Below are 8,723 nucleotides of genomic sequence, written 5' to 3'. Positions count from 1 at the left end.
CATTATATAACTATTATTATATTCAATTAGTAATTTAATTATAAGTAACACGATAATGTATTGTATCTTTCAATTAAAAATGAAGATGGTAGTAGTTGATATAGATATTTATGATTAGCCTGTTTGCTATTAGAGATTATTAGTTATTAAGTTACTAGAGTTAAAAAACAGTTAAAATTTTAGTTAGTTAGAGGATAAATCTAATTAGAGTTAGCTTAGATATATAGCTTACACATTGTAATTGTTAGGGTTAAGTACTGAAATCGTCTCTAAGGTCTGGGGTGAAAATCAAAATTGTTTCCGACCTTTTTTTATTATTAAAATCATCCTCAACGTTATAAAACATTATAAAATCGTTCTTTTCTACTTTAATTTTATTTTTTTACCATATTACCCTTATCCTTCATTATTAATAAAAATAATTAAAATTAAAAAATATTATTAAATCTTCAAAATTCTAACCCCAATTTCAACTTCAATTTTTCTTCTCACCACCGCCGCCGCTCTACTTATTTGTTTCTGGGGTTCGCCGCCGCCGCCGCTGCCGCCGCGTGGTCATCGGGAGAGGGATCTCGCCGGCGTTGCTTCTTCTTCTGTGACTGCCCTGCTTCTTCTTCTGCGACTGCTTGAACTTCTGCTTCTGCTTGTTTTGCTTCTTCTTCTACTTTTGCCCTGCTTCTGTTTGAACTTCTGTGGTCATCTGTGACTGCTTCTGTTGTTTTACTATTTTTGGATCTGAAAACTGAAATTGTAATTGATGATTATTGAATTATTGTTTATTGAAATTGTTGTGATTATTGAAATTGTTATGGTTCTTCTGCCTCTGATTTTTTTTTGTTGATTTATTTTGTTTTGTAAATGTTGTTGTTAATTTGTTTTGTTTTGTTATGAGTAATGAATGGCTATGGTGGCAGTGGTTTTGGTGGTGAGGAAACGAAGAGTGAGAGGAAGGAGATTGGGGAAGAGTGAAAAGAGGAAGGGGAAGAGGAGAGGGTGAGGGAGTGGCGGTGAGGGGTTTACGGGAGGGTGAGTGAGGTTTATAACGTTTTGTAACATTGATGATGATTTTAATAACAAAAAAAGGTCGGGGACGATTTTGATTTTCACCCCAGACCTTAGGGACGATTTCAGTACTTAACCCTAATTGTTACCTTTGTGATCATTCATTCTACTTTTATAGTAATTCTACTCTCATTCAAAACTTTTTTCACAGTGCCTTTTCTCTTTCACTCCCTATTTTTCTCACTACAACCTTCATTGCTCAAGTCTTTATCATGGTGCGGTGAGGGTAGAAAGTTACATCAATGACGAGAATCGAATATGGGATAGAAGGAAGAAGAGATAGCTACTAGAGGCTCCCGATTCGGCCCATCTATGACGAATAAGGAGCGAATGGAGGATCCAGCTTCAACGATGGAGGATGAATTTTCTTTGAACAACATTCAGACACTCACAAGATTCCTGAATCAGCTTTCAAGATTTGAGAATTTTCAAGGAAGAATGAATCAAAACCAGAACATGAATCAAAATCGCAACGTGAATCAAAATGCAAATCAAAATCCCCTTCCATTGTAAATGTGACATTGAACCTATCGTACTATTATTCTTGGTCCCGAAATATGCGTCTTGCTCTCAAAGGTAAGAAAAAGTTAAGTTTTATTGATGGCACTCTCCCTAAATTCGATGTGCATGATCCTCTGTTTACAGCTTGGAAAAAATGTAACACCTATGTAATTGCTTAGTTGAATCTGTCCCTTAATCCTGAAATCTCTTAAAGTGTGATATCGAATGAGATGGTGTAACACCCTAATTAGTATAAGCTTTACCTCGCATTGTAAAGCAAAGGTTAACTAGAGATTACGACAGTTCTAAAGCTCATACATATAATATATAGAAAGAATAATATAATCTAGAAGCCCGATGAAGGATGTAGCTCAAATACAGGATTTAAAAAGCGCAAACGTACTAACGAAGCTTCTAACTTACAACACAAGATACAGATAAGATATATCAAAATATAATAGTAAAATATCATAAGAATCTAGCCACGGCTCGCGAAGTTTAAGCCGGCTAGCCATATACAGACCATACATAAAACCAGACAGTAAAATCAGCTTATACATTTTTGTTCTCTCAATATATGCCTCTAGGATAAAACAAAATACAAAATGAGAGATGTATAAACAAATCAAATCAAAAGACTCAAAAAGGTATCCGGATCCTCCGCTTCTGTCACCATCTAGGCAACTCACCGAGGTGGGTTGCGACTTGCATCTGAAAACACAACAGAAATATGGTATGAGAACCGGAGGTTCTCAGTATGGTAACAGTGCCTAGTGACGTAGGATATAAGACCCCGGGACGCCAAAGGCAATCCTAGACTTCATATCCATCACAAGATTCATCTTAGGCATACTAAAACAAATAAGCATAATATATAAATCTTAACATAAATAAACCGGGTAATCTATTTTAGGAGATTTCTATTCTAACCAAGCACCGCTGTCCCACAGCCTTCACCAACCTATCCTCCATGCGATCCCATCGCCATTGCCTTCCGAACCTCCTCAATCCCAGTAGAAATCACAATTATATAAAATACAAGTAAGACACAAGTAGAAGCATATAAGGCAAGTAGTCAAGTAAGCAAATAGGCATGTTATTCATTTAGGCATACAATTACAAGTCGGCAAAGCATACAAACAGATAGAAGATGCACATGATGAATGCTTGCCCTATTGGCTGTGATATCACATTGTCGGTTCAACTGCCAACCCGACACATCTCCATGGAGACGTCACCCTTCGGAATCATCAATGGGAACCTCCGAGATATAGTGCTCGGATCATTATCCAAGGTTTTATGCCTACACGCTCTATTGATCTGAAGGGATGCAAGCGGGATACTCTTGCCTCAGACCTCACATCTCAACGCAAGCGGGATTATACCACCGTCCTTACGCCGCCGCCGCTACCTCGACAGGTGGGATCCAACTGCCGTCCCTGCTGGGCACATAGCGTCTCATAATCTCAATTTAAAACAGTAGTACAGTGGTTTTTCATAAAACATTTTCAATACCACAATGATTCATCATCGCACCTTCGAGTCCTTGACTCATCTCAACCACTGTCCAATCAACATTTCAATTTTCAAACTCAACAATTCATCAGTTTTCATCTCATATATCAATCATCCTTCACATACCATCAAACCACCCTCAATACACCCGAAACCTAATCCTCTGTTTTCTAATTTTTCATAAAAATCATTAACTAAAACCCTTAGGTTATTTCCCATGTTCTCATACTCAAAATCAAGCTCAAAAGTCTTAAAATGGTGTTATAGAAGCTTACAATCTTGTTGGGAAGGTGAAATAGTTGAAAACAAAGTTAAATTTGAGAAACAGGGCATGTGCGTCCTTACAGGGGTGTGCGTGCGCACGCCCAGGAAGACTTTTAAAAGTGTGCGTACGCACACGCACAGGGGTGTGCGTACGCATAGGTACGAAAATTCCCAAGCCTGTTCACTCGCACAAGCTGTGCTAGCGTCCCCAACAGACAGACCTTCCCAACGTGTGCGTGCGCACAGGGCTGTGCGTACGCACATATTGCAATTCCTCATTGGTGTGTGCGCGCACAAGCTGTGCTAGCGCTGCAAACAGCATGCCATTCCCTGCCTGTGCGTACGCACGGGTTCAAAATTTTGCGGGGTTGTGCGTGCGCTCAAGGCTGTGCGTGCGCTCAAGGCTGTGCGTGCGCACATACCAGAAATCATAAAATTCTGTAACTTTGCAGAATTTTAGATTTTTACACCAATCTTTGAATGATCATAACTTCCTCTACAAAAATCCAAATCTTACAAACTTTATATCAATTTAAAGGGTTTTTAATGGAATTTAATTCTAAATAACTTTCAACCAATTTTGAAAACCGAGGCATAAGTTATGATCAGACAAAGTTCACCAAAATTTTCTTTTTACCAAAACTTACAAAAACATCAGTTCATCAACTTTCACAACCCACATCCAACCAAAACAATACCAAACTCCCATTTTCAGCACAATCTACCCTCTTGGATCACAATTCCTCATTTACACCAATCTTTTCATCAAATTTCATCATTTTAAAATCTCAATAATCAAATACATATATCATCCCAAACACATAACCACCAATCATCATTTTATCACTATCCATTTTCATCATTAACTCAACCATGATTCATATTAATGATCAGCAATATTCATTCATCCAGATCCATTATATCTCAACTTCATCATTTAACCAAATCAACAACATCAATTCATTATACACCATCAACCAAACAATCATCAACAACATATAAATTTTCAAACCTATCCTATGGGTCACTAGCCTAAGTGTCCATGAATATTATATACTACATAGAGGAAACTGAAACCATACCTTGGCCGATTTCCAATATGCCAAAACTCAAAATTGAGCACAATAATCACCAACAAGCTTTCCAACACAATCCATGCTTCCAACAATCACCAACAAGCTCCAATAATATCCAACAATCACAACTTCAAGCTATAACACACATAAACCATAACTAATCAATCTAGGGCTCATAAAAATTGAAATTTCACTAGGGTTCAAGAGCAACTCACCTTGACCCACAGTTTTGGATGTCAAATCCAATGCCAAGCAAGGATTAGAGTGAACCTAAACATCCAAAATCACAAAAACTCACTTAATCAAAAGCCCTAAAAACTCGAAATTTTGAAGAGAAGAAATGATAGGATTTCAAGCTTTTCTTACCAGTTTCTTGGGTGGGTTTTGTAGATCTCTTCACAAGAAACGCGTAGCCGCAAACAGTGTGGCGATTGGAGCTCTATAGCTCAAGATATGAGCTTGTGAAGTTGACAATGAATAGTGCTCATGGGGGTTTCTTCTTCCTCTCTTCCTCAGCTGTGTTTTGTTGTGATTAAGTGTTTGTGCTGAAGTGGGTTCATTAAATGAACCCTTATATATGTTGGGCTTGGGCCCAACTTGGGCCCGGTCCAACCCTTTAGCGTTTTTAGCCCGTTTCGCCCAATTTCGAGTCAAACCTTTAAAATTAACGCCCAGTTTTCCATTTCTAATATTTTTCTAAGGTTTTTGACTGTTTTCACTTTTTTCTCATGCGGTAACAGGCAGACTTGAACCGGTTCAACCGGTTCGACTGCCGGTTTGCAGTTTTTTGTGATTTTTCGCAGAAAGCACATTTTCTGACTCAGAAAGACCTACTGAGTCCAAAAATCACATTTAAATCCTCAAATTTTCACTCTAATATTTTGGAACCTACTTTGGACAATTAATTACTTAATTAACCGATTGATTAATTGCGGTTCTTACAGATGGCGTGTGATATGTAGAGTGATTTGAGACATAGATACCACCAGAGTGATGTATTTAGAGTGGTTGAATTGGAGGAGGAGATGTGTGTGGTTAAGCAAGGAGAACTTACCATTACTGCTTACTTCACCAAGTTGAGAGCAATTTGGGAAGAGCTGGATGCTCTGGAACCAATTCCTAGTTGTTCTTGTAGAATTGAGTGTGTTTATGGATTGGGAGTACTGAAAAATTACATGAAGAACAAACATGTTATTAGATTACTTAGAAGTCTCAATGATGAATATGGACATGTGCAGTCACAAATGCGGTTATTAAAACCAATGCCGGATGTGAATCAAGATAATCATAAATATCTATATCAACTAATAGATGGCTTATTTTGTAATAAAAAAAATATACAATATACATATTTTCTACAAACTTAGTAAAAATATTCATCTTTATTTAATTTTTATTTTCAAAAACCTTTTCTTTAATTATTGAAAACAGGACATTCTTGATTTGAATGTCCATTCTGAACATCAAACGACATTGTTTCAACACTTGGAGGGGAAAAAGGAAACTACGTCGTTTTGGGTGTGCCCTGTTATCAGTTGATGTTCCACTTCACCTACTGTTAGCCACGTCATCAACTGAGATGACGGAAGGATGAACTCCACTAACACGGTTATCTTTCGAGGATTATTTTGATTAATTTTATCTTTGGGGATCAAAATGGAGATCGAGTAATCTTTCAAGGACGATTTTGACTATTAACTCTAATTTAAATCATAGGATCCTGTAGTTGAAAAATACAATTCCTTTAAAGGATAATTTAATATTGGAGGTTCCTCTATTTTGTCTTTGCCTTAAAGATGTAGGGATTTTTTTTAAATAAATAAAATAAATATTTTATTTATGAATATAAGTAATTTGTAGCTTTTTTACCGATTTATACTCCATTACTTGTCTCATTTATAATATAAATGAAATAACACTATGTATATCTCGTTTAAAAGAGATAAGACACGTGATGTGAAACGTGATTATTTCGTTTACAGTGTAAACGAGATATACACAGTATTATTTTATTTACACTATAAATGAGATAAATAATAAGTTATGACATTTTTACTGTAAACGAGACACATTACGACAACTTTCAAATAGCTATAAAAGAATTTGCAACTATTTGTATTCTCCACAAACATTTCATTACTTCTTTTTCTCCGGTTTTTTTTCCAAAAATTAAGAAAAAATGTCTAGTGGTTGTGAATATGTGATTGTAAGTGTGTATCCCAATTGTCATATGAGAAATAGTTTCACTGGAGTGATATTTGAGTGTGATAATCCCATTCTATTGTGCACTCGGAGAGTAAGTTCTTTGTATGAGCTAAAAAATCTAATATTGAAGAGCATTGGTGCTAGCGGGAGAAAAGAAGTTGGAAGAGTTGGGAATAAGTTGATAGCACTGATAGAAAATATGGACTTTTTTCGTTTTCATCCGTTTTGGCTTCATGGTGATGAGAATGTGTGCCTCATGTTTGACATCCACTGGAGAATCATGGTGGAACAAGTGATAGAATTTTCTATAGAGGTTGGTGATATTGGTGGCGGTGGATTTGGCCACTCGAATTTTGTGTACGATGACCCTCCTCTTACACCACCACCACTACACTATGCTAATCCAGCAGAAGCCATAGACGTAGATGGTGAAGAGTTCGATGAGAAGTTGGTTGCCGATAGCAACGATAGTGGTTCTTCTGAGGATTATAATGAGGAGGAGTTTGTACTAGAAACTCCGATCGACGCATCAGTTCGATATCTTCTGCCTGTCCCGCAACTAATTCTGACCTTATCAGCTATACACAGTCACTATCATACATTGGATCTGAATGTGATGCACAAGAAAACTCTATTTCAATCTGGGCGGGGACGATTACAATAGAGACGGTGGTGCAAAATTTAGGGTTGGTCACAGACTCAAAAGCAGAGAGGTAGTATTGCAAGATGTGAAGAATTATAGTATTCGTAGAAGTGATGAGTACCAGGTCATGGAGTAGGATTGATTAAAATACCATGTGCATTGCTGGCAATTTAGAGTAGGATGTCCTTGGAGTCTCCGTGTTACCTTCCGATAGAATCTCAGATATTTGTGAGGTCAAGTTTAATTGTGATGTATATTCTTATTTATCGTGATTATTTTTGTTATAAATGCCTACCATGTATATTTTATTTCAATAGAGAGGTGCATAGATTTGGAGGTGCGAATACCTATTTAGCCCTCATCATGTTCCAGAACCATCGACAGTTGGACAACAACTTTATTTGTAGTGTCATCCTGCCCCTTATACAGCCCAGCCATCAATCAGTATCCATGTTCTATAAGGTCTAGTTAGGAAAAGCTATCACTTCAAACTGTTATACAGAAAGGTCTGGATGGCGAAGCAAACGACAATTGCACAGATATACGGTGATTGGGAGGAGTCATATAATAAAATGTCAAGGTTGCTCCAAGTATTGCAGAGTTGTTGTTCTAGAATAATATGTGATTTCAGGGCTGTACCGTACTATGATGGACACTTGGTAGTACGCAACTGCAACCAATTTGATAAGGTATTCTGGGCCTTTCCTGCCTATGTAGAGGCTCTCAAGCATTGCAAGCCCTTCGTCTCTGTCGATGGTATGCATTTATATGGCAAATATGGTAATATATTGCTAATTGGAGTGGCATAAGACGATAACAGTAATATCCTTCTTGTGGCATTTGCAATTGTTGAGTCCGAGACTATGGATTCCTGATCGTTCTTTTTTACCAACTTGAGACGATATGTGACACCACAAGACGACCTGTTGATTATATCTGATAGATCCCAGGATTAAGGTTGCACTTAGAGCCGATGATAGTGGTGGGTGTATGTCGGACTCGATCCCAAAGTCATGTCAGCTTGATCGAGAGTGACTCCTTCTTTTTGCGCACCCTGCTGCTGAGCATGAGGAGGCCTGGCACCGAGGAGCTTCTCTACCTACTCCCAGGTCGGGTGCTGGTACTATGTCTGAAAATCATGCAAGCACCCACCTATTGTCTCTCTATGCATGCGTAACCCAAGATGGTACGCAATATCCTGCAGGGTGATGATGCACTCACTCCATAGTAGGTAGAAAGTGTGGGTGTCCCGTGTCCGGACGCCAGCACTCCACGAATGCATTTATCTACGAGTTGTCAAACACTAAATCTCTGAACCGCACTATGTTGCTAAACCCAACCTCCCTCAAGTTAAGGAGAATAGCATCCGGTGGTACAAGAGTGTGGTTCACTCTCCTAGAAAAAAGTAGGTGAAGCCTTTGATAAAAAAATAAAAAATTTAATAACAAATCTATTTA

The sequence above is a fragment of the Arachis ipaensis genome, chromosome B09 (assembly GCF_000816755.2).
Source record: "Arachis ipaensis cultivar K30076 chromosome B09, Araip1.1, whole genome shotgun sequence".
NCBI classification, from domain to species: domain Eukaryota; kingdom Viridiplantae; phylum Streptophyta; class Magnoliopsida; order Fabales; family Fabaceae; genus Arachis; species Arachis ipaensis.
The sequence above is the reverse complement of the archived record's forward strand: the minus strand, read 5'-3'. Positions refer to the sequence as shown.